Below are 26,372 nucleotides of genomic sequence, written 5' to 3'. Positions count from 1 at the left end.
GTATTTCACTGTATCAGAGGGGTAGCCGTGTTAGTCTGAATCTGCAGAAGCGACGAGGAGTCCTGTGGCACCTTATAGACTAACAGATTTATTGGAGCATAAGCTTTCATGGGCAAAGACCCACTTCATCCGATGCCCATTGCCAGATGGTTTCAACAAAAATACTGGACATACTTGACATTACATCACAATCTACATTACATCTTATTTAGAAAATACTGGACATTTCTATTTTCTCAATTTGTTTCCCGAACAGAAAGCTCAAATACTGGACTGTTCGGTTCAAAACCGGACACCTGGCAGCCCTCCCCACGAAAGCTTATGCTCCAATAAATCTGTCTATAAGGTGCCACAGGACTCCTCGTCACTTCTGTATTTCACTGTGTGCCATTGGAAGAAGGTATATTATACATGGTAAGGAGTACCAGCTTTGCTACCTTCTAAAATGTAGCTTCTTTGATATGGAATTTCTCAACCCTGCTTCATTGTCCCGCAGCCCACTGTGATGGGGTGGACAGGCCCCGCACTGACGGACAGGGAGTAGCCCAGGCCCAGCTGGCGGAGAAAGCCCCACCCCTCCGGCCCTGCTGAGCATGCTCCCAGAAGAGGCTGGGTATAAAAGCAGAGGGAGCTCTACAGCCAGGGGGATGGCAGGAGGAGGGAGCAGACCAGGCTGGGCCAGTGTTTCTGCAGTAGCTGAGACTGGAGTTGCCACCCATGCCTGACCCGGAGACAGAGCCAGCAGCCGCTGACCCCAGGGAGGCAGGAGCGCACCCGCAACCCCGGCAGGTACTGATGCGAATGGGCCCCAGGGGAGCCAGGGCGCGGTAGGAAGCAACCCAGGGCAAAGGATACAAAGTTTGGCTCGGCCTGTATCGGATGGATCCCCTGCCGAGTGGGTAGGAGCCATAGGCCCTGCCTAAAGGGCCCTGGGCTGGGACCAGGTGGAGAGGGAGGGCCTGGGTCCTCCTACCACCCATTTTCCCTTCCCTGGATAATCAAACCCTGGGCTAGGAGAGGCTAGGCCTCTAATGCCGTAAGTACCCTGATAGAGGGGCATGGACTTCCTAGTGAGACTGGTAATGTCGTATTTACCCTAAGAGAGGGGCATGAACTTTATGGGGCACTGTTCAGGCTGTATTTATCCTGATAGAGGGACGTGGACTTTTATGTTGGGACTACTAGGGTTGTATTCACCTGGATAGAGCGGGCAACGGGTCCGTAAGAGAGGGGGCGCATCCCATGCCAGGGGTGTACCCTGTGACACCCACTCATGAAGTGTAAAAGAGGAGGTTTTTATTATAAACAAATAAAGAAGGGAGACACTTTTGGTATCTCATACCAAATTAATATTTCAGAACAAAAGGGAAGGAAAATGAGTACACAGATAGGGGAAGGCAAAAAACAAACAGTGGCACATTAATCCCATTTTTTAATAAGTAATATCAATTAGTTTCAGGGCACCTGGCTTTTGGAATTGCCTCATGATAACATTATGCTGGCTATCGCAAACAAAATGAACATTTATCGGTCACTATGGACAAAGGAACCTTGAATTTATTCCCTTATTTACTTAAAGTGCTTCTATTTCTTCTCTGCTAAGTTTTTAAAGTTTAACCCAGCCTAACAAACATGTCAATAACCTGGGGTAAATTGGCAATTCGGTTTTAGATTCTCTCAGAGTAGTTTTTGAAAGGAAAAACTACTTGCTATCCTTCACTGACTAAATTTCAAGAATAAAATCTCATCAGAAAAAAGTTTCTTAATCCTTGTGGCCACAAGTCCTTACCTTGTGTTAAGATCAAATATAGAAGAAGGTCAAGGAGTACAATGTAGAGGCTCTTGAGAAACTCACATGATCCACTAGAAGTGGTATCTCACCTTCCTAGGATATAGTTGATCGGGGTTAATTATAGTGGTATAGTAGTGCCACTGTAGTTAAGCCTGTGTCACAACCTCTGTTTAAAGGCTGACCTTTCTAAATCCTATGAAATAGGGGAAAACAAAAGATTTTACCCAAAACTGGGGTCATTTGAGCTAGTTGTTGCAAATGCATAAAACTGAAAAACCAGCCATTTTTAAAACCTCCCCCTCGCACTATTTTGATAATTGAATAGATCATTTCAGCAGCCTGGAGTTAGCATATGTGTGTTAATGGTGTGTATTGGAGATTATTGGAAGAGGGTAGAGTTAACTTTAACTGTGCATTTCCAGGTTTTCAGAACTTGAGTTTTCCTCAACGTAGCATTCTGCAAGGGGGCAACAAATCTCTAACCACTCTGCATTAAGGTAGGTCTTTTATGCCACTGAATTACAAAATGAATTGAGTTCAGAGAAAAAAGCAATAAAAATGGGGACAGGACTGGAAGAACTATGAACAGAGCTGGGCAGGAAATGAGTTTTCCTATCCCATGAAAAATTTCAATTTCATTCAGATTCTGACATTTTAAAAATGTTACTTTTTATGACCTACATTTTGAAATGTAAAATTGAAAATGTCAAAATGGGATGTTTTGATCACATCAAAATGCTTCCTCCACACAAAATAAAATTTTCAATTAACATGTTTCCACAAAACATCTTTCTTTGAACAAACTGGGATTTTCTGATGGGGGGGAAAGGTTCCATCTGGTAAGTTCCACTCAGCTCTTCTCATTACCTGCCTTAAGGCTGGGCATTGTTTGTAGCTACACTAACTTGCTACCTGAATCATCATTCCAGAGGTGGCTTTTTGCAAAGTCAGTTTCACACAGCAAGTCAGTGAGAGTTTCTCTAATCCTATCTACCATCTGCTCTACTGCTGTAGTTTCTGGCTGCTTCAGACAGCCATTTGTTATTCTGACAGCTCCTTTTACACGCTATATGCTAACTTCCACCACTTGTACTTTAGATTTCTGACTTTCTCAGTATGTGAGAGCATTAAGTGACTGCAAGATCCCACTCCCCCTGTGCTTGTTGGCAGGGTTTTTTTTCTAAATGCCTTCTTTAAAGTGTAACTTACGGTACATTATGACCTTTTTCTTCAAGTACTTTAATTTTGTGTCCCATCAAACTGAAGCTCATTTATTTAGCATTTAAGCTCCTAGTATTTGAGCTGTCATCTAACAAGGAGTTGTAAATATTGAAACAGGAAAGGTGGTAGCCGAATGTCTTCGATTTAATGTCTCACTGGCGGTAGTGCTGGTACAGTATGATAGGAAAGGTTAAGAAAGTGAACCTCAGCAAAGAACAAATACAGTGATTGTAATTTTAGGAAAAAAACCTATCTATGGCTATGATATTGCTCCTATATATTGATATGGCCTAAGAATAATGTTGCTTGTTTGTAGAGTTATATAGTTAAAGTTCTACTAATGCAGCATTAAAGTAATGGCAAGAAGTGACAGAAATAGTGAAAACTGACTTTAAAATGCAGGTAGGTGACAGGAAGGGTGATCCAGTGAGAAGAGCCTTTGGTTGTGACTCAAGAGACCCAGGTGTAATTCCTTGGTCTGCCCAGACTTCTGAGGAGACCCTGGATAAATCATTGTCTCAGACATAGAAGAAGAAAGACAAGATGCATGGAAGGGGGTGTAATTAGTATACAACCTTATTAGTTTATCTGTAGAGTAGCTAGCGATAACACATACAATGTGGGTCATGATTCGTGCCTTAATGATTTAATCCTCTCTATAGCTGCCGACCCCAGCTTTTGGTGAAAAATTTTGCAAAACTAACCTCCAGCTTTATTTTGTTTTCACTAGCTCTGCCGTATTCCCTGCCAAACAGCATCAGTGCTTAATTTGCGCTAGGGCTTGTCAGAGCTGAGTCCTTGTATCTCTAGGCTTAGCATTTCATAGCCCTAGCATCTCTGGGCTGGATCCAATGTAAATGATCCAATGTGAATTTAAAAAAAATTGCTTGAGTTCTGGGACCCTTTTCATTACAAATTAAGCACTGAATAGCACTTATATTTCTCCAGTTCCATTGATGTCCATTCCTACTTTTCAGCTGTGTACTTGCTACCTTGGGCTCTGTTTTTCTGGAAATCTACACTCTACTTAAATGGATTCCGATTTGGAAGATATGTGAGAAACCTATTTCTCCCAATGATCTTGATTTAATCCCCTTTGAAATCTATGAATATTGTACCACTGACTTCATCTGGTGTTGGAGGAAGCACAATATGAGCTTTTCATACAGGCCTAAATTCTACGTAGAAGATGTAAATTAGACTCCTAAGAATCATTCCCCTAATGTTAGTCATGCTATATCACGTATCATTAATTATAATTAATAAAATCAATTAATATTGAAAGACGTACAAGAAAGTCTTAGTGCTTCTTTTTAGACTTCCTTATTCTATTTCTTAAGATGTAGATGTTATACATAAAGCACATCTGGAATATGAGAGTTCATATACATGTTTATAGGATGCTTATTTTTGAAACAAGACATGATTGTGGAACTCTGAGAAACCTGCTAACTGGCAACAATGGAAAATTAGACACCACTCTCTACAGAAAACCCACTGACTCATACAGTTACCTACATGCTTCCAGCTCCCATCCAGAACACACCATATGATCTATCGTCTATAGCCAAGCCCTTCGATACAACCGCATCTGCTCTAATCCCACTGACAGATCAGAAGCTTCAGGATCTCTACCAAGCATTTATAAATCTCAACTACCCACCCAGAGAAATAAAAAAGCAAATTGAAAGAGCCAGATGAATACCTAGAAACCATCTACTTCAAGACAGACCCAAGAAAACCAACAATAGAACACCACTTGTCATCACCTACAACCCCCAACTTAAACCTGTCCAACACATTATCAATAAACTACAGCCTATACTGGAACAGGATACCATATTCCAAGAGGCTCTGGGAGACAGACCCATAGTCTCCTATAGACAACCACCTAACCTCAAGATGATTCTTACCAACAACCACAGGACATACCATACTAATACCAACCCTGGTACCTTCCCTTGCAACAAACCCCGTTGCCAGCTTTGTCCGCATATTCATTCTGCTGATACTATTATTGGACCTAACCGAGTTATAAGATCAAGAACACATATTCCTGCGCATCCAGAAATATAATTTATGCTATCATGTGCCGAAAGTGTCCGTCTGCTATGTACATTGGACAAACATCTCAGACACTTCGCCAAAGGATTAATGCCCACAAAACAGATATCAGACAAGATCACAAAGAAAAAACCATTTCTTGCCATTTCAACCAGAAAGGTCTCTACGACCTCGCCACCTGCGTTCTTCTACAAAGACCTTTTACATCTGCACTTGAAAGGGAATCCTCTGAACTGTCATTCATGTTAAAATTCGACACTCTCCCGGGGGGGGGGGACGGGGGGACGGATTGAACAAAGACCCCAACTATCTTACCCATTACCAGGATAGCTTCCCCAATTATCACCTCTAATACCATTAGCTCACAGACATCTAACTTTCCCCACCTCTAATATCATTAACTCACAGATACTTACCTTCCTTCCTCCCCCCCTCCGCAACCCCCTTCTGTTCTGAAATGTGATTTGTCCTTTTCATATGTGTTCATTTTTTTTTAATTGTATCCTTTGGTATATATGGTTGTGACTACTTTCTTCCACTATTTGATCTGAGGAAGTGGGTCTGGCCCACGAAAGCTCATCATCTAATAAACCATCTTGTTAGTCTTTAAAGTGCTACATAGTCCTGCATTTTGCTTCAGCTACACCAGACTAACACGGCTACGTTTCTATTACTATTTGAAAATAAGCGGTATCCCCTGAGGAAAGCGGGGTACGGATTTCAAAATAACCATTCCATTATTTCAAAATAACAGGTGTAGTAGTGTGGATGCTCTGCTTATTATTTCAAAATAAAGGGATGATTTTGAAATAACTCCCTAGTGTAGACCGGGGCTCACATAGGCTTCAGTGTAGGGTCATTGCTTGATGGGGGCAGTATCCAGGAAGGAGCTCCAACAATGCAGTTACATGGTTGGGCGCCAGGGCCATGGCAAGTAAACTTCCCTTTAGTGCTATTGGTCCAATGAATAATCACTGTTCATGTAAATGATCCCCAAATGTTGTTTCCCTTGTTTGTGGTTGCCCCGGTGGGCTTTTGGTAGATCACATGTGTGCCCTGGACCAGTTGTACTACATGGTAGAGGTTAGTGTACTTTAATCATTGGTCTGCTCTCTAAGTGCTAGGCTATGCAATTGGTCTTGCACTACTACCCAAGTGTTGTCATTTAATGATCACAGTGAAAGCTTTGTTATCTGGCATGTTGGAGGAATGGGGGTGGTACTGGTGAGTCAAAAATGCTGGCTAACTCAGAGTTATACTTGCCAGTAAATACCAGTCTTCAAATAATTAGAATACAATAAAACGAATAAGGTATAAAATAGTACACAGATACTTGCCAATCCAGTGGTAGTACTGCACTGCAGAGTGGCTGGTTTCTTGAAGCGCTTAGGTGTATACAGGTAAAGTTTTCTACACTGTAGGTTCTTATGACGCTTCCTATAATTAAGGGCAGTGCCTGGCATACACCCAGACACTTAACACTAAGACTATACTGAACAAAATCTTTCTTCGATTCCGAAGTCAAGTCAGGATCTCGCTGTGCTTAGTCGGCATTATCAACATCAATTATCATTGTAGATCTAGAAGGTGTAGGAGACTGGGCTGAATCCAGGGGAGGCCAAGTCCCTGGGCAAGGTGGGGCCTGGCTCCGTGCTCCCAGAAGGGCTGAGGCTTCAGGTGGAAGGGATTGGTCCAAGGACAGCATCACTTGGACCATGGCACCCACCAGCACTGCCTGGAGCATGCTGCACAGCATCCCCAGGCAGCCCTAAGAGCTGCCTGGAGCATGCCATGCAATTTAAATGGTTTGGGGCTCTAGGCACCACCACAGCTGCAGCAACAGCTGGAACCGCACATCTCCTTGAATCACTGGGCCCTGGGCAGTTTCCCCCTTTACCTCCTTCCCTACATTGGTGGGCCTGGCTGAATCTGTACTGACCCAGTGATACAGCCTGGAAGATGTTTTTTGAATAAATCCCTGATAGCAGCTTGCTCACTTGTCTTCTGTCTTTTTGGCATAAAAGTACAGTGCAGAGTAGCAATTACATCACCTCCTGGGCAGTCTAACATGGCTGCCCTTCTGCAAATTAATTATTGTCTCAAAAGCTGAAGCAGGTTTTCCCCGAGTTATTTTGTCCTCTGTGCTAAACTCTTCTTCACTGACTTTATAAATGTCCTTTGACTTGATTCTGAACATTCTCTAGTTTGGTATTGAGGTCACTTCCCCCTCCTTGTCAGTTTCAACCCTTTCTACTATCTCATTTTCAGGAAGTTTGATTGGATGTAAAAAAGAAGTATCCTTCACCATTTCAAGGATGTGTTTTTTCTAACTCTTACTTTAAAGCCTTCAGATTCATCTTCATCAGAAAACACTTTTGCAAACAGAACACTTGGTCCTTTTCAAGACATATAAATATCTATTTTCAGTTGTATAATGTTAACAACTCTCTTACACTTCTCTCCTCTGTTTTCCATTGTTATATGGATGCTATAATGTTAGGGCAGCATTGACACAAGACAATACACTGAATAATTAACCGACCAATCACAATGGCAGATACAAACAGAAAGGTTCTTTAGCTCTTCTTCAACTGTAGTCCAATTGCTCTTGGAAATACTCAGGTCCCAAATATCTTTGGCATTAATTCCAATTAGCTTTGGCATGAGTCCCAGTGACTAGATAGAAGATTTTTATTGGCAGAAATCAGAAATGCCGGCTTCTAGAGCTTTCTGGTTGGTAAAAGTGCCGGATGACACGGTTTTTGCTATATTAATATTTGCAGTGGTGTGTCAGCTAAGACAGCAATCATCAAATTGCAAACCTCAGGGAGGATTTTCCTGTCATGTGCAGCATTGCTGGAGAGGTATATTTCCACCCTTTCCCCCTTCCCCTCCCTTTTTCCTGAAGCATCAGCTACTGGTTATTGCTGAGTAACAGATTACATGGCCTATTGATCTGAGTCAGGATGACTGTGGGCATTTTTGGCTCACTAGGATTTCACCATCCATGTAGCAAATATTTGTAGCTGTTTTTAAAGAGGAATTATACTTCCAGAGCCACCCCCAGGCAATAATATGAAGCAGTGATTTGTGAGGATGAAGCTGTCTGCATATCTCTGAGGCCTCACTATCAGTGCTGCTGATCTGCAGATTATGCTCAGATGTCAGTTTCTTTTAAATTGGTGTTGCAGTGTCCTTGTCCTCACTTTCTCCAGAGGTATGATTGTCTCAAAGACTCTTTCCCTCTGTCAGATGGCAGTTGGTCCCTCCTTGTAATTCGTTCTTTTTTTCCTCTCACATTATCACCAATTTTCCTTGCTCCCTCTCACATTTTACCCAACTTTCCATGCTTTTCCCCCCTCACATTTCCCTAATTTCCCCAAATGTTACAATTTTCTCTGCTTCTGAAAAGGCCTTCTTTTTTTCTAGGCTACATCAGTCTGCTGGATACATGAGATCTGAAAGGAAATTATACGGGCTTTCTTTATATTCTCAGGTCAGTGCCAGCTCTTACACCTGCTTAGAGCTAGACTTTCCCTACAAGATCTGACCTTGGGTATGCTTTGGACCTAAAATCTATAGACTGTCTTTTATTACTGATAACCCTTTTTATAATTCTTTAGCCAGTTTTCAGTCCATATGACTGGCTCACATCCAATCCAATTTTCAGTTAAATTGCCATGTAAGATTTCATGAGCGATTATATCAACATTCAACATCTGTTGGGCAATAAACAGAGCTAAGGATGGCTCTTCGATAAAGGGTTTTTTTTGTGCAGGGGAGGCGTCTTTGTGCTATACATTTGTATTAAGCACTTCAATAGATCTCTGGCAATTATTGTGTCATTACAATAAATGACATGGATGTTTAGAATGACAGGAAAAGTATTTAGGGCATAATGTTGCCACCTGAAATGTCCGGTATTTTCTGTTCTCTCCCCTCCTCCCCCCCACGCCTCCCCTGCCAGGAGGTGAAAATACCAAACACCTGACAAACCTATGACATATTCAGCAACCGGGCCCAGCCCCTGGCCCCTTCTGGGCACCCTGCCGGGCCCCCCAGGCCCTCCACCAGGCCCCTCAGATGCCCCCCCCCCCCACCAGCCTCCCACTTACCTGGTTCCCCAGGGGCTTGTCTTATGGCTGGAACAGAAAAACCAAATGTCCGCCGGCAAAAAAGCCTCTTCTTAAAGGTACCATGCTGATTTTTTAAATTTTTTTTTCCTCAACAACTTTGGTCTCCCCATCTTTTTTCTCAACGGAATATTTTTCCCGGTGGGTTTTTTTTTAAGGGGGAGGTTCTGTATTTTTGGTTAAACCATCTGGCAACCCTGAGCAGGGGTGGGAAACCAAAGGCCACGGGCTGGATGTGGCCTCTGCCTTACTGCGATCCAGTCTCCGAAACCCGGGGCTCCTCCCCAGTATTTGGGAGCCTCCCACTGACCCTCACAGGCCTGGGGCACACAAAATCTACTAGCCTGGGCCCCACGAGGCTCTGGTGTGTAAGGAGAATGTGAAAAATGTCTGTCTTCTTCTCAGTTGGGGGTCACCTCAGTGAGGGTATGTCTACACTGCCACCCTAGTTTGAACTAGGGTGGCTAATGTAGGCATTCGAACTTGCAAATGAAGCCTGGGATTTAAATATCCCGGGCTTTATTTGCATTTTCCCGGGCGCTACCATTTTTAAATGCCCCGTAGTTCGAACTCCCTGCCCGCGGCTACATGTGGCATGGACTAGATAGTTGGAATTAAAGCTCCTAATTCGAACTACCATTACTCCTAATTGCAGGAGGGGGTGTGGATTTTTTTCTTGTCACTTGTGTGCAGCCCCCAACTGATTTTTTTCAGTGGGTCAGTGGCCCTTTACTCAAAAACGGTTCCCCATCCCTGATTTAGGGCAAGGGGAAGAAAAGATGAGTCACTGCAGAACTTGGAAGAAAAATCCAAAGAAATGGTTTAAAGAAATCGACAAAAAATATTTTTTCCCAGTTTCTGTGATTTTAAGCAGCACTTGCTCTTCTTGTCCTTGGAAATGAAAGTGTTTGTCAGGGGAAAATAATCTCCACAGGGTTCCAGTAGGCCCTATGGTGTGAACACCTGCGCCAGGGTAGAGTCCTTTGGAAGCAGGATCTGGGCCACAGACAGGAGAACTGAAATCCCACCAAACAAATAAAAAATAAAGAAGGGTGTCGATATAAAGGATAAGAAAATAAGTTAATCTCGTATTATTCCTCTGCAAATATAAAAAGCAAAGAACAATAGAGAGGCTGAAAACCAATAGTGGAATTTATAGCTCTATCTTTCTCCCAACCCTCATTTCTCTGGTTTGCTGATTTGCTTCAAGAAGATCCCCAAATCTGACATCTCAGTGTAACATACAGCTCACCTTTCAGTCTATGTGTGGAATTTTCCATTGTTGCTGTAGCATGGGGAGTGAAAATGGCTGTCACTCAGAGGGAATGTTGCTGCCCCTTAATACAGCAGGGAAAAGAGGCACATGCAGCAATATCCCCAAAGCAGAAATAACTTTTCAGAGGCTGAGATGTGCTTGGTTTCTGCTTGACTAGTGCACGATAAGCAGTCTAAGTTGCCTTGGAAAGGGTTCAGTAATGTTATTGAAGATGCAGGCAAGCATCACTTCTTGGAGCTTATCTTATAAACTCAGCATCCTGAAAAATACCATCAGTAGTTGCCCTAAGTCAAAATTTTAGGCAGGGCATATTCATTTATTTTAACTTAATGCAGGCTCATCAATTGAGGATAATTCTGGAAGTGCTCCTCAGTCTTCTGTATGGCTGCCAGGCTATGTTCAGTTAAGTTCTTCTCCAAAGGGCACATAGAATTGAATGGGTTAGCAGTGACTTCATTTTACTCTGATGTAATGTTCTATTTTCCAGAGTGGGGCAGTACAGTAAGTACCTCAGAAGTAGAGCTGTTAGTGACTGTAACTTATTGTATCTGATACTGTAGAACGGGGGTGGGCAATTGCTAGGGTTAGCTCTGATGGACCGCCAGATACTGTCTTTACAGTGTGTCCTTAGGACTGGCTGTTTGAAGCTCCCATTGCCTGCAGATCATCATTCCCTGCCAATGGGAGCTGTTGGAAGTGGTGCGGACCAGAACACCATCTCTTATTGGCGGAGAATGGTGATCCGCCACCAATGGGAGCTGCAACTGCCCAGACTCCAGCCTAGCTCTACCTTGCATCCGCAAAGCCCTGCAAGATGATGTTGGCTGATATGGGTGTTTTATTGCAGTGTAGATATTAGAGGCCAGACAGAGATGAATCCCTTCAGAGTGGCTCAGAGATCTCACCACAGTATCCAGAGAAAGGTTTGTAGGACAGCACTGACTGGTCACTGCAATTCCAAGCCAGACCATCGGCAGCGTCTAACAGCTAGATGCATAGTTCTTACCACTAAATTAAAGTTAGATTTGTGGCTTATAAGACATAGGACTAGAAAGAGGGAAATAGCAAATTAGTTTAATAATTTTCCAGTGTGTGACTAAAAATAATTGTTTAAATGGTACAAGGCACAGCTTGGGTGGACAAGGATGGAAATGGAAAAAAAAAGGGGGGGGGGGGAGAGGACCCTAAACATCATGTTTGATTCTAGCAAATCTTTACATGGTGAATCAAATATTTCTTAAACTGCCATTTATTTTAAAAGAAAAATATGGAAGAAAACAGCAAAGTGTATTTGGGGTCTAAGTTCGGAGGATCCTTTAAGTGGCATGATTACATTCTCAAAACTGCTTCCCCCAATGTGCCCCTGGAGTGTAGCTGACTCAAACCCTTAGGATCCTGTTTCCATGAGTAATAAGAGGTACAAATTATGACTTATAAGTAGAACTATTTTTAAATACCAGGTTTTACCTGATGAATCAGTGAGGTATGTTAAGCTTCTCCACTCTGATTCAACTTTTCCCATTCTTTACATTTTTCAGCCTGAATGTTTCTCAGGGGAAAATGCTAATTTTGGTAACATCAAAATGTTTTGTCAATTCATGTCTGTTTTGAAAAATTGTGGTGTGCATTGGAAGGGGAGAAACCTGAGAATATCTCAACGTAGGATAGTGAGTGGGCTGTATATATGGCCCTCCCTCATCCCAGTGGACTGCAAAATTGTCATAACCAAGCCGGTCTCCTGGAATCAGGTATTTTTGCATACTTAGAATCTGTCGCAGTGCTTTGGCTGCAAAACCCATGTGCTTCCAATCAATGTTGTGTGCAATGAGCATGCACCTGTCTTCACAAGCCCTTGCTTTACATGAGTGTCACTTTAATAATGCCAGTAGGGAAAAAATGACATGAAAGGAAACTAGCAGAATCTGGCAACCCTGTACATGACTGAGCAATGGTAAACAAAATGTTTTGTGGACCACACATAGAATCCTGATTGGCCGCTTATAATCCTCAGGCCGCAGGTTGCCCACCAATAGTGTAAACATTTTGTTTTAATATTTTCTAAATTAAAAGTTTCTGGGTTTTTTTTATTCAAAACAACTTTTTGTTTCAAAAGTTCTTATTTTATTTTACAACTTTTAAAACATGAAAAGCTTAGTTGCGGCTGATGAACCATTTAGTTTGACTTGAAACTAATTCCCCCACCTCCCATCTCCCACTCCCACTATATTTTGGAATTGCTAGCAAATCAAAGAATCCAGTTTGACTAGTGACATTTGGCTCTGTCACCAAATCCCCTCTAAACTCAACTCCTGCTTGTGCCTATAAATGGGTGCCCATATTGCTTGTATAATTTGACACTAACTTTTGTTAGGCTTTTCTACCTCTGTTTCCTCTGTATTAAATTCTCTTTAAGTGTAATTAAGCTCTTCTTTGTCCAAACAGTTGGAAGAAAGCCTATTTTTAAAGGGAAATTCTTGAAAACCTATCTGGTGAGCAAGTTTTTAAGGATGTACATAAATCTCATCAGTGCTAGACAGACATTAGATGGGACATAAGGTTAAACTGGTTTTTCAAAGCTGAATGTCCCAAGATAATCAATTTTCTTAGAATTATACAGGATATCCTTAGGGGATTTGGAATAGGTCCCATTGATGTTTCTTGTCAAGGTGGCTTTAGTGCTACAAGACAAAAAATGAGCTCACATTATTCTAACATAACTTATCTGTTCATGCTGATGAGACCTGACAATGTAGAATATGAGATGGTATGCACAGAATTTTAAAAAAAATCTATATTGAAGTTTTAAAATGTGAAATGATGGCCTCTTTTCATCCTTATGTACAGCAAAAAGCTAGACAGCTCTTATAGGGTGGTTGTGTTTCACTGGACTGATGTGATTTCACATATTTAATAGAAATGGTTTTGCAAAAAAAAATCCCCTTTGCTATGTACAGATGGTACATGAAGTTGGTAAATGCACATGTCTGTGTGAATAAATACTAGCTCGGTGTGATTAACTTTTCCATAGAAATGCAGCCTTAGAAATGTAAATTGTGATCCAAGGAATGGTTGTTGCTTTACTATGTACCTAGAATTTGCTCATACTGTCACTAGATGGTTACTATAGGAAAACAACCACAATGACACTATGTGCAAGGCATGAATCCCGAAGCATAATCAAAACTGGTTCTAAAATCTATACCCTATAAATGCAGAGAATTAAAGGGAATTTGGCCTTCCTCACTGAGGACATGGTTCTGAAAGACAATAACGCCTGCTCATTGAATCTTCAAAACCAATATCTGCAAAGAGTATGTCTACACTGCAATTAAAAACCCATGGCTGGCCCATGACAGCTCAGGTTTACAGGGCTTGGGCTAAGGGGCTTTTTAACTGCATTGTAGATGTTTGGGCTCTTGCTGGAATCTGGCTTTTAGGCCTCTGTCAGGTAGGAGGATCCTTGAGCTCAGCTTGTGAGCCAAGTACAAACCTCTATACTGCAGTTAAACAGCCCCTTAGCCTGTGTCCCATGATCCCAAGTCACCTGGCACAGGCCAGTCATGGTCATCCAACTGAAGCATAGCCGTACCTTCAGAGTCCTACAGTCAGCTTAGTTTCTGTAACAGCACTTTGATAACTTAGGACCAGATCTTCAAAGGTCTTTAGGTGCCTAACTCTCATTGAAAACCTTGGATCATAGACATCAATGCCAGATACATTCCGAGGGAATAGAGGACATTTTTAAGATTGGATCAAAATATAATTGTTGAGCAACCAACCGCTATTGGGCCCGAAATTGCAGGCCTTTTGCAGTTGACCACGGCAGGATGCAGGTGTGTTTGTATGTATTATCTGAGGCGCTTCTTCTCCTTTGAATATCTGAAACACCCGCCTAGTTCATCATGGAAACCTTCTAGTTGGAAATAAGCTTTTCTGTGTGTCATTTAAAAATAAATCATTCCCCATTCTATAATGTGGCAAATATTAGCATCCTAACAGGAGCTTTTGTTTTCAGGAGTTCACAGAAATCCCCTCAACTGAAGATCAGATCCTGTGTTTGTGGCAACACAAATGGCTTCTATGGAGATGATTGTACCCTGCAGATGAAGGAAAAACAGCAGAACCTAGGGTTGGGGAAGGGAGCCTGTTTTCATGAATAAGAGGTACAAAAATTGTGACTAAGGGTGGATTTATACTGCACCCTTAGCTTGGAATATGATATGCAATTTGAGCTATTTCAACCTAATTTCAGAATAAAATGCTATTCTGAAACGTCCCTTAACCCTCGTAGAAGGAGGTTACAGGGACGTTGGAATAGTGAGCCCATTATTTAAAAATATGTGGAATAGGTATTTCGGGATACCTCCCGAAATAGTGCCACAGTCCAGATGTACCTCGTCCCTGTTAAGAGACATTTCGGAATAGCGGTTTATTTTTAAATTAGATCGAAATAAGATATGCAATTTGTGTAGCTCAAACTGTGTAACGTATTTCGACATATGAGTGTAGTGTAGATGCACCCTAAGGGTATGTCTACACAGCAAAGTTATTTCAGGATACCTGTGTTTACCCTGTGTCTCTTGAACACATTCACTATTTCGAAATATAGAAGACGTGCTATTTTGCCATCCCTGTAAACTTCATTGTATGAGGAGTTAGGGATGGCTCGAAATAATGCTGTATTTCAAAATGTGGTGCTGTGTAGACAGCGCCAAATGACAAAATGAGCTATTTTGAAATAAGCTACACAATTTACATAATGCAAATTGCATATCTTATTTTGAGTTTTGGGTGCTGTGCAGATGCACCCTTTTAGAATTATTTTTAAATACAAGATTTTTACCTCATGAATCAGTGAGGTGTGTTAAATTCCCACTCTGGTTCAAGTTTTTGCATTCTTTCCACTTTGGATAAAGAACTCTGTTCCAAAGCATGGTGGTGCCCTGTCATTGTCAGTATTTTTAACTTGAGCTAAATTAACTTAATTTCCCTTTTTTAGACTGATTTGCTTTCTCTAGCAGAACAGTTCTGGCTACTCTTGATCATGCTGTTATACTTGCCTTACAATTGATTTGCATGAATCCATCTCCCTGTCACTCTGCCCTCCTAGTTTTCTTATGTCCTCCTTAAAGCGATGTACTTATCTCAGAAACGAAACAAATTAATGTTCAACACTCTCAATTGATTCTGTTCCTTCAACTTGTTTTAGTGAGGGCTTCAAATCGGATGGGTGCCAACACCAGAGGACAATATGAAGAACTGTCAGTGTTTAACACACAGGGTTAATTTTGTCTTCTTTATTCCGTTCCATCTTGTGTGGTATGGTTGCACTTTGTTAAAGTGACAGTTAATTTAATGGTGATTGTTTCATTGTTGTATCACCTTTCTCCTTTCGCTACCAGTCATTTAATTTTAATCACTGGAGGAATATTAACTCTAATAAGAGGAATTCATAGTCTATTAATTTCTTTCTCCCTGGTAGATTGCATCTCTAATAAGTATTATAAGCTCCACATGCACTGACTAGAGTTAAGGTTCCTCAACACTTTACATTAGAAGATGCCTTTTTCAGTTGCTTATAACTTTGGTGAATTTTAAATGTGTAGGCTGAAATTGTCCATGCTGGATGTTTTCCTGGGTAAGAATTTTACAAACTTTCTACAAACTAGTCCTCTATTTGTCATTATGGGATTAGGGAAAATACATGTTTGTTTGTTTTTTGGTATATTAAACTCTTAAAACTATAGTTGAGAAGCTCTACTGCTCCCATGCCTGGGATCAGGAATTTGTAATATAGCCTGTGATTAGACTTGGTGTTCAGGATGTGCTTTTTTGCAATTCCCATGAAAATCTGCCCAAATTTGGCCTACCCACGAACCTCTAAAATCTCCGTTCCCACAGGCTCAATATAGACTTAGTAGAGCTTGACCGATAACATCTCCAAAGCTTGTCTGCACTGAGCATGCTCCAGTACCTCATGGCTCCTGTGTGCTTGCCTCAGTCCCACAGAGAGGCTGAGTATGCTGCATCCTATAGGCAGTCTAGTGAAGCTCCTGCCATTACTCTAGCTGGGGGCTGCTATAGCACTGAGCACCAAATCTGAGAGCAAGGGATGGTCTCTCCTGCGCTCTGAATCAGCTCCTCTACCCTAAGCTGATGGCCAGACTGCAAGGGGAAGACAAACGGAAACAGTCTGGCTTGAATGTTGCATTGAAAGGATTAGGTGCTGGGTGTGACAGGGTGCTGAGGAGAGAGACTGAGGAAGGAAGGAAGGGGAAGCTGAGACTGGGAGGTGGTGGTAGAACTTGAACATGAAGCTGAATTGGGAGTTAGTGCTGACATGAGGGTGGGCTGGAGGGGGCTGGAGCAGAAGGGTGAGTCCTGGGGAGGCAGCAGCAAATGGGTACACACTCCCCTCTGAATCTTAGAATAGGATCCAGGATTTCTGAGTTTCACTGGTCCTTTGCTGTAAGCAATAACTGTGAAACTTCCTGGCAACGTGTGTCACATTTCCTTCTAGTGGCTGGCCCATGCCCAAAATGACAACCTACTACTGCTATAACTGCTTTATTAACTCAGTGACGAGGTCTGTGTAGTGAATCTAAGGCATCTTCTCCTACTGGTGACTCATGTAGGATGTCTACACGATTTTACACATTGAAATTCTGGGTGGGTAGGTTTTCAATTTATGTTTAACTAATTTTCAAGTATATGGCAAAGTGCTAAAAGGAATAAGGAATGCAATGTGAGGGGGAAAAACCAAGTAAAGATGTGCAGATTTGGATTATGCCCAGACGATCCCTGAAGCCTAGTTTGGATGTGTACCACTGATTCCTGTTTCTTTTCAAATTATTCTCATTATGGTTAGTTTCAGAGATAGGCCGTTGAGACGGTGCAGATGGTGACACACACCAGAACAAATTTAGTTCAGCAGGGAAGGATGCCAATGAGATTTCCTACAGAGACAGGACTCCCAGTTGAGGTAGGATTTTGGGAAAATAATTCTAAAATAAATACTCTAGTATAAATAATAGTAGCTAGAGGAGTGAGCCAAATACTGCTCTGAGTCATGCTCACATCTCCCATCAAAGTCAGTGAGACTAACAGCCGGCATGAATCTGAAAGCACAGTCTGGCTTTCTTTACATTGATTTAGATGTTTGCTTATTATGGGTTATTTCCTTGTCTCCTATGAAAAGTCAAAGCAAGAGCATTTCAGGCAGGGGACTATGCGGGTACATTCAAAGAGGCATAGTTGCTGCATCCCAGAAGTCTTCCCCTCTAGACACCCATAGGGTTGAAGGGCCAGTAGGTGTCTCTGTTTGCAAACCCACTAATCACACCTCTGCTATTCCAACAGAGAACTACCCTAGTAGTATTACTCAGGCAGGGTCGGCAGGTATCCTAGGCAGGGGAAGGCATTGCCTGCTGATGGAGTGTTGCTGCCTCTGAGTGCCCGCCCTCCCTGTGCTCCTGGGCCAGGGGGGTTGGGTCCACGTGCTACCTGCCCTCCCCCATTTCCTGGGCTGCGTAGGGAGCCTGACCCCAACCTCCATGGTGCTCCAGAACTGGGGAGACTGAGGCTGTGCACCATCCCACCTCCCTGTAGTGCTGGGGGGGCAGTACGTAAGCAGAAGGAGTGGGGTTGGGGGGCTTGCTAGTCCCCCTTCCCCACCAATCTTGTTATGCAGCACCTCTACTGTTTTAGGTATTTTCAGTAGCAACCCAGGGGAGCTGCAAGATTTGGTCCTGAGGACTCTATACAAGGCTCTAACAACATTATTCAGGTCTGTTGCTTTATATTATCTAATGAATTGTGTGTCTGAAAGAAAAGGCACAGTTCAGGCATCACACTTAAATGGGTAATAGTATTTTCCTTTCCTTTCTAATAAATAAAATAGATTTGCCAGCAGTTTCAATTGTGATCCTAAAGCAGGAATAATTTTCTTAATAAAATCAAACCAACCCAAGATCGAACCAACAACAAAAAGGTGCAGTACTCCATAGTAGAGGGAACTGTAAAGCCATTGCCAAATCCATAGTTTAGCCAGCCTGTCTGCCAGAATAAGTGCTCTAGCTGATAAGGAAAACACAAAATGAATTGCACTCTATTACAATATCCTCACTGTCTTTGTCCAAACAACAAGGATAAACAAAATCATGCTCTTTTGAATTAATCCTGGTTAGATTGGATTTGTGCTGGGATGATAGAGAATTGACCACTTAAGCAAAATAGAATATTGTTCATTATCTGGGGTGGCAAAAACCTACTGGGTCTGGGTTAAACATTATGGCTGTGTCTAGACTGGCCAGTCTTTCCGGAAAATCAGCTGCTTTTCCGGAAAAACTTGCCAGCTGTCTACACTGGCCGCTTGAATTTCCGCAAAAGAACTAACGATCTCATGTAAGATTGTCAGTGTTCTTGCGGAAATACTATTTACTCCCGTTCAGGCAAAAGTCCCTTTTGTGCAAAACTTTTGTGCAAAAGGGCCAGTGTAGACAGCTCAGATTTGTTTTCCGCAAAAAAGCACCGATCGTGAAAATGGTGATTGGGGCTTTTTTGTGGAAAAGCGCATCTAGATTGGCATGGACTCTTTTCCGCAAAAAGTGTTTTTTGTGGAAAAACGTCCGTGCCAATCTAAAACAAAATACAGGAGTATGTAGCACTTTAAAGACTAACAAGATGGTTTATTAGATGATGAGCTTTCGTGGGCCAGACCCACTTCCTCAGATCAAATAGTGGAAGAAAATAGTCACGGCCATATATACCAAAGGATACAATTAAAAGAAAAGTGAACACATCTAGACGTGCCAATCTAGACGCTCTTTTCTGCAAATGCTTTTAATGGAAAACTTTTCCGTTAAAAGCATTTGTGGAAAATCATGCCAGTCTAGATGTAGCCTATTACTTTATCCTCCATAGATATTTGATGACATTGATTGGAAATGTATTCTATGTTTTTATATTTGATGTGATATTTTTCCTTATAATTATCTGTCGCATTCAAAGAGGCTCAGTATATTTAGTTCTCTACAGTTTATTTCTGGACAACTTTGCTCACACAAATATCCCCGAACCATTTGTGGGGCCTAAATCTGCTCTTACTAAATTCAAGGGCAAAATACCGGCGGAAGGGGCCCACAGCCGCTTAAAGTTCATGCATATAAATACAAGTCAGTTCCTGAGGGTTTGCTGTGACATGAAGGTACTGTCTATGTTCCACAGACAAAAAGAGGTACATTGGTTATGGGAAAACAAACCAGAGGCAGTAGATTTAGGTATTTCTGAGCAGAGAATTTATGTGCATAGATATGTAAAAAAAAAAAAAAAACTACCTATGGCTGGGATGGTGGAAAAAGGAATGTAATTGGAGAATGTCTGATGCATGTAGAAAACAGGCAGAAGAATAGAAAGGAGAAGAATAGTAATAAATGAAGTCAGAAGTAGGGATATTAAAATTAGATGAATCAACTACAGGCAGTCCCCGGGTTACATACAAGATAGGGACTGTAGGTTTGTTCTTAAGTTGAATCTGTATGTAAGTCGGAACTGGCGTCCAGATTCAGCCACTGCTGAAACTGACCAGCGGCTGACTACAGGAAGCCCGAGGCAGAGCTGCTCTGCCCCGGGCTTCCTGGAATCCGCCTCTGATCAGTTTGAACAGGCTGAATCTGGACGCCAGTTCCCACTTACATACAGATTCAACTTAAGAACCCCAGGCATCCCCAAGTCAGCTGCTGCTGAAACTGATCAGTGGCTGATTCCAGGAAGCCTGGAGCAGAGCAACTCTGCCTTGGGCTTCCTGTAGTCAGCGCTGGTCAGTTTCAGCAGCGGCTGACTTGGGGACGCCTGGGGCACAGCAGCTGGGGTGCTGCTGGGTTGCTCCAGTAGCACTGAGGAGCAGCGCTACTGGACCAATCCACCAGCACCCTAGCTGCTCTGCCCCAGACGTCCTGATTCATCCGCTGCTGAAACTGACCAGCAGCGGCTGAATCAGGATGACTGGGGCAGAGCAGCTGGAGTGCTGCCAGGTTGGTCCAGTAGCGCCCAGAGCGGCGCTGCGGGACCAACCGGCAGCGCCCCAGCTGCTCTACCACAGGCATCCAGAGAAAAGCCTGGACTGCTGGGGGGGGGGGAGAGGAGGGTACTAGCTGCCGCCCCCCCCCCCCCCCCAGCAGACCAGGGAGACACGGGCGGGGGACCGAGACGCACCGTGGTCCCGCCGCCCAGGTCCTCCGCAGCTTTGCTCCGCGTCTCCCTGGTCAGCCGCGGCGCGTCTGGGCTGTCCGCTGCCTGCGTGCTCCCCGGGTTTGCTCCCCGTCTCCGTGGTCTGCTGGTCTCTGAGACGGGGAGCAAAGCATCTGAGGACGCCGGCAGCGGGACAGCTGTGGCGCGTCCGGGCTGTCCGCTGCCTGCGTGTTCCCTGGCTTTGCTCCCCGTCTCCCTGGTCTGGGGAGACGTGGAGCAAAGCCGCGGAGCACACGGGCAGCGGACAGCCCAGATGCGCTGCGGCTGTCCCGCTGTTGGCGTCCTCAGAGGCTTTGCTTCCTGTCTCCCTGGTCTGCTGTTCTCCAGCAGACCAGGGAGACGGGCAGCAAACCCCGTTAACTGCAGATCTGACATAAGTCGGATCCGTGTAACTCGGGGACTGCCTGTAATCGAAGAGTCGATGGAATTTCCACTGCCACTGCACTCCTTCCCCCTCCCATGGAGCTGTGGGGAACCGGCTTTTAAGTTGGCTACTCCCAGCACCCCTTTCTGTCCCCCCCCTTGCTCCCTCTTTCTGACAGAGGCAGCAAGGGGGGGAGAAGTGACTAGTTGACTAGTGTGTTGACTATCCAATAAGGAAAAGCTTATTGTATAGTCGACTAATCAGTTACTTACATCCATAGTCAGAAATAGGGAGACACATGTTAATAGGATGTTGAAAGCTAAAAATATAAACTGTTAAGGATTTTGCCATTATCGTTCTTGTCCAAAATATATCTAGAGTACTGTGGACAGTTTATAAATAATGGGGTTAGTTGTGGGGCTTGGGACTGGCTTTGTAAAGTACCATTTTGTCAAGTAGACAGACAGTGAATGAAGATTTCTGAGACTAGTGCCATACATTCACAGGTACAGGGGAGAAAAATGGAGCTTGAAGTGTTGAGCCTTTGGAACTATAATGGTTAGGAATTTTGTCCCACATGATTGTAAACTAATACCTGGCAGTGGTGACGAATTGATATGGGAGTAGGCATAAAAAAGGCATTAAAATATTACATATATTGAAGTATTTATGTGAAAAATTATATACATACAGACATATATGTAAATATATAATGCATGGTTATTTATTTTATATATATCCTAATTGAGCAACTGAAGGGAAATATCTTGACAAAATATCAGCTGAAGTAGGATAAAAGCAAGGTAACTGTTCATTGCAGAACAGCCTCTGGGTGTGCTGCACATAAGATTACACAAGATATAGTAATACAGTTAAATGACTTTCATTCCTCATCTGAGTCTAATAGAAATACTTGTATGACTCTCTTGTTTGCCTGTGCCAAAGAGATTAAATTTACTTTAAGTATTCACACACATCATAGTCACTTTTATTCATGAATTATATTCATATGTTTTAATTTACACCAGAATTCTCTTAAGGGCATTTTACATCCTCATTAATACCATCCAAATTCATGAGAATTAATGTTAATACATATAGGGCAAAAAGATGAATAATTTGGTGCATGTAACACTTTGCTGTAATTATATGTTTGGACTTGTATCATGATCATTATAGATACAGTGGCTAGTTTTCCCCTACAGTTGCAATGAGTTAGGGACAAGTGACTGAAGGGCAGGACATTGGATGGGGAATCATGAAATCAGTATTTAGTGCCAGCTCTGCCACTAGCTCACCATGTGTACGTCTAGACTGTGTATCCCAAAATAGCAATTCTGCATCTTTTGAACCAGCCTGTTGTTTCAAATAGGTTCTGACTTCCCTATAATCTTCATTCCACAAGGGTTACAGGGACATTTTGGAATAGCAGTTTATTTTAAAATTAGATTGAAATAAGATGTGCAGTGCTCAAATTGTGTATCTTATTTCAACCTACAGTGCAGTGTAGATGTACCCTATGTGCCCTTGGGAAACTTATTCATAGCTAACTTTTAAAAAGAAGTCTCTGGTTTTAGGTGGCTTATATTTTGGATGCCCGATTCTCTGAGGTGCTAAATTGCTGCCCTCCACTGTGGGTGGTCAGTATCCTTGAAAATCAGACCCCAGGGAATCTCAATCTGGAGGAAATACCTCAAACTAGTGGACACTCCAGAAATGTTGACCTTAACTTCTGTCTCATTTTTCACTCGTTTTTAAAAGGGAGATAATGAGCCGTCTTTTGGACTAGAATAACACCATCACTTTTATGTTTCAAGCCCTCCACATCAGGGGAGAGAGAGGGGGGATTTCATCTTTCAAAACGTGAGCGTGCCTCTCAGTCTCTCAATGAAAAATATATCTAAGTGTAGCTATTTGAAAATTGTCATGTCCAGGGCTTGCCGAACTTCGGCGAGCCCTGCTTGCCAGCCACACTGTCTGGTGATTTGCGCATGCACAGATCGTTCTGCGCATGCGCAGATGACCCGAACCCGGCTCTTCTGGGTTGCAATCTACTTGCCACGGGCGAGTAGATTGACATGACCAGGGCTCGACAAATAATGCAGTGTGTCAAAGTGGTGATTTACTATTCTGTGCCTCTAAGGAAGATAAATATAATAAGATGTAGAAGCTGTTCAGCTTTTGATTTTCTTTCGAAAGAACACAAGAGCAGTGTAGATGTAAGTGAAGCTTTTTTGGGAAAAAAGGCTGTTTTTCCGAAAAAACCCTGCAGTCTAGACGCACCCTTCTATTTTAAGGTTAAAGACCCAGCCCCTTTTAATTCCATGTAGTTGGACTTTCCTTTAATGCTACAGGTGGTAATGTCCCTGATCAAAGAACTCAACTAAATCTCACTTTCCTCAAAATCATTCTGGAAATTTTCCCAGACAATACATCTGCATCTCTAATTTACCGTGCAAAAAGACTGGAGGAATAAAACCGAAATTGGAATAAACAGTGAACATAAATATTGCTGTTGGCATGGTACATAAACAACTGCTGGAGGCTCTAATGTGTAGTATAGTCTTGACACTAAGCAGTAATTCATCACGCATGATATGTGCTACTTATTATTACATTAGGGCCAATCCTACCTTTTGATGACTTCTTTTAATACACATAGGTTACCTTATGATCCCTGGAGTATTTGGGAACATACCAATTAAATTTGATGGGAAAATTCAGCCCTTCTTTAGCATTTCACTCTCTCCTATGTTCTGGGTGATATCAAGGGGCTGATTTTCAGAGATTTCTTGTCAGTTGGAACGCTGAGTTCTCAAGCAGTCCCTCTGATGATGAGCCCCTTAAGACATAATTACTTAGGTGAGCAAGGCAGGTAGAATTCGGCCCACTCTTGTTGAATGTAAGACTTGTACTTTAAAATGTACCATGTGTTTCTTTTAAATCCGTTCCTACACAGCCCCATCTTTTCTACCCTCTTTCCATTTCCTCAAGCACAACCTGTCCTTATAGGGGAGTCAATTCACTTTGGATTCCAGTCTAGCCCAATTTATTAATAAGTAATTAGGCCAGAATGCCTGCTGTAATTAGGTGGTTTCTAATGTCCATGGTGAAAGGTAATTTAATAAATATTTAACATTTTTATCTTGGAAGCACTTTATAAAAATATGAACTAACTAACCCGTACCACATCCTGGAATGGTAGGCGAATATATTATTCCTTGTTGTCCAGATGGAGAAACTGAGGCACCAGTGAGGGTAAAAATTTCAAAAAATGTCTAAGTGACTTAGAAAACTGAATTCTATTTTCAAAAGCACTTAAATCTCTTAGGAGCCTTGGTTTCCATGGAATTTAGGCTCCGAACTGACTTAGACATGTCTGAAAAATGTACCTGAAAGGAAATGCTCTGCTGCATTTGGGAAGGGTGTCTGCCACCAATGTAGGCAAATCTAAGCTACCTTTCAGTTAGCCCAGTTTGGGTTAGCAGCCTGGCTACACATCCAGGGTTCTGGGAAGGATAGTATTTGAGTGGCTAGTCTATGCTGCTGTTCTTAGCAAGCTAGCTCAACCAAAGCTGCAACTGCAGTTTGGATTGCAGTGTAGATGTAAGTGCCCAAGCTGCTGAGAGAATTCCTGCCAGAGCGGTGGTTAGAACTGTGGAGGTCCTGTCTCCCAGTCTTGTGCCTAAGCCATGCCTCTCCTTGGTAGGAAACTTTGTTATGCATTGGTGCCGAGGTTCTGAATGTCTCTGCTGGGTCATTTTGTTTCATTGCCTTGTTCTCGCATCACAACTTTGTTTCCTCTGGCATTAGGTCTTCAATATTTCTTTTTCTTCTCCCTTCAATACTAACAGTTAGCAGATATATTAATTTACCGCTCCCTTGAAATACAGGCAGACTCAGTTATTGGGATTTTTTGGGGGAAGTGGGGGGTATGGATCTATTTTTCACCTAACTTTTTATTACAGAAGTTGCAAATACAGGTAGTCCCCGAGTTACGCGGATCCGACTTAAGTTGGATCCGTACTTACGAATGGGGCTTTCCTCACCCCGGAGGACGCGGGCGGCGGGACCGCCCAGACGCACCGTGGTCCCACTGCCCAGGTCCTCCACGGCTTTGCTCCGCACCCTGGTCTGCAGACCAGGGAGACACGGAGCAAAGCTGCGGAGGACCCGGGCGGTGACACCGCGGCGCGTCTCGGTCCCGCCACCCACGTCTCCGTGGTCTGCTTGGGGGGGGGGGGGGATGCAGCTAGTGCGCCTCCCCCCAGCCCCCAGCAGACCAGGCTATTCTCGCGGACGCCTGTGGTAGAGCAGCTGGGGCGCTGCCGGTTGGTCCCACAGCGCCGCTCCTCGGCACTACTGGACCAACCCGGCAGCACCTCAGCTGCTCTGCCCTAGGCATCCTGATTCAGCCGCTGCTGGTCAGTTTCAGCAGTGGCTGACTTGGGGGGTGCCTGGGACAGAGAAGCTGGGGTGCTGCTGGGTTGGTCCAGTAGCGCCTAGGAGCGGTGCTACCGGAACAACCCAGCAGCACCCCAGCTGCTCTGCCCCAGGTGTCCCCAAGTCAGCCGCTGCTGAAACTGACCAGCAGCTGACTACAGGAAGCCTGAGGCAGAGTTGCTCTGCCCTGGGCTTCCTGGAATCAGCCGCTGATCAGTTTCAGCAGCAGCTGACTTGGGGACACCTGGGGTAGAGCAGCTGGGGTGCTGCTGAGTTGTTCTCCGCAGCGTTGAGGTGCGGTGCTGCGGAGACCTACCCGGCAGCGCCCCAGCTGCTCTGTCCCAGGTGTCCAGATTCAGCTGCTGTTGAAACTGATCAGCGGCTGATTCCAGGAAGCCGGGGGCAGAGAATGCCTCGGGCTTCCTGTAGTCAGCTGCTGGTCAGTTTCAGCAGCGGCTGAATCTGGACGCCAGTTCCGACTTAAAGTACAAATTCAACTTAAGTACAAACCTACAGTCCCTATCTTGTACATAACCCGGGGACTGCCTGTACATGAAATATAGATTGTAAATTCCTTTTGTTGACCATAAGCAGGATATAATTGGGTTTACTTTTAAATGAGTGCCAAGACCTGGCAACCTGTTACTCACTAGTGATTCCCACCAGCCCACATGGTAATTATCATGGTTTCATTTGTTTTTGCAGGATCAACCTTAAAAGACATTTCACAAGAAATTGACATCGCATGAAGTGTGCCAAGATATTTAAAAGGTCCTTGTTGTCATTTTGATGGTCTCCCATGGTTTTCCCTCTATAAACTTTGAGTACACA

General features: G+C 43.3%; 1 long non-coding RNA gene across 3 annotated transcripts; it reads left to right on the top strand.

The window, feature by feature from the left end:
* The first annotated feature begins 656 nt into the window (after positions 1-656).
* Positions 657-26,372, top strand: LOC142818675 (uncharacterized). Of its 3 annotated transcripts, none has more exons than XR_012896261.1 (3): positions 657-789; positions 2,215-2,289; positions 26,247-26,372. It is a non-coding gene; the product is annotated as an uncharacterized LOC142818675 (long non-coding RNA). The 3 variants fall into 3 exon arrangements; XR_012896260.1 differs by lacking the exon at positions 26,247-26,372 and adding an exon at positions 14,502-14,640; XR_012896259.1 differs by lacking the exon at positions 26,247-26,372 and adding an exon at positions 3,991-4,241.

Source organism: Pelodiscus sinensis, chromosome 17, assembly GCF_049634645.1.
Source record: "Pelodiscus sinensis isolate JC-2024 chromosome 17, ASM4963464v1, whole genome shotgun sequence".
Taxonomy (NCBI): Eukaryota; Metazoa; Chordata; order Testudines; family Trionychidae; genus Pelodiscus; species Pelodiscus sinensis.
Note: the sequence above shows the minus strand (reverse complement) of the source record. Positions and strands in the feature narration are given on the sequence as shown.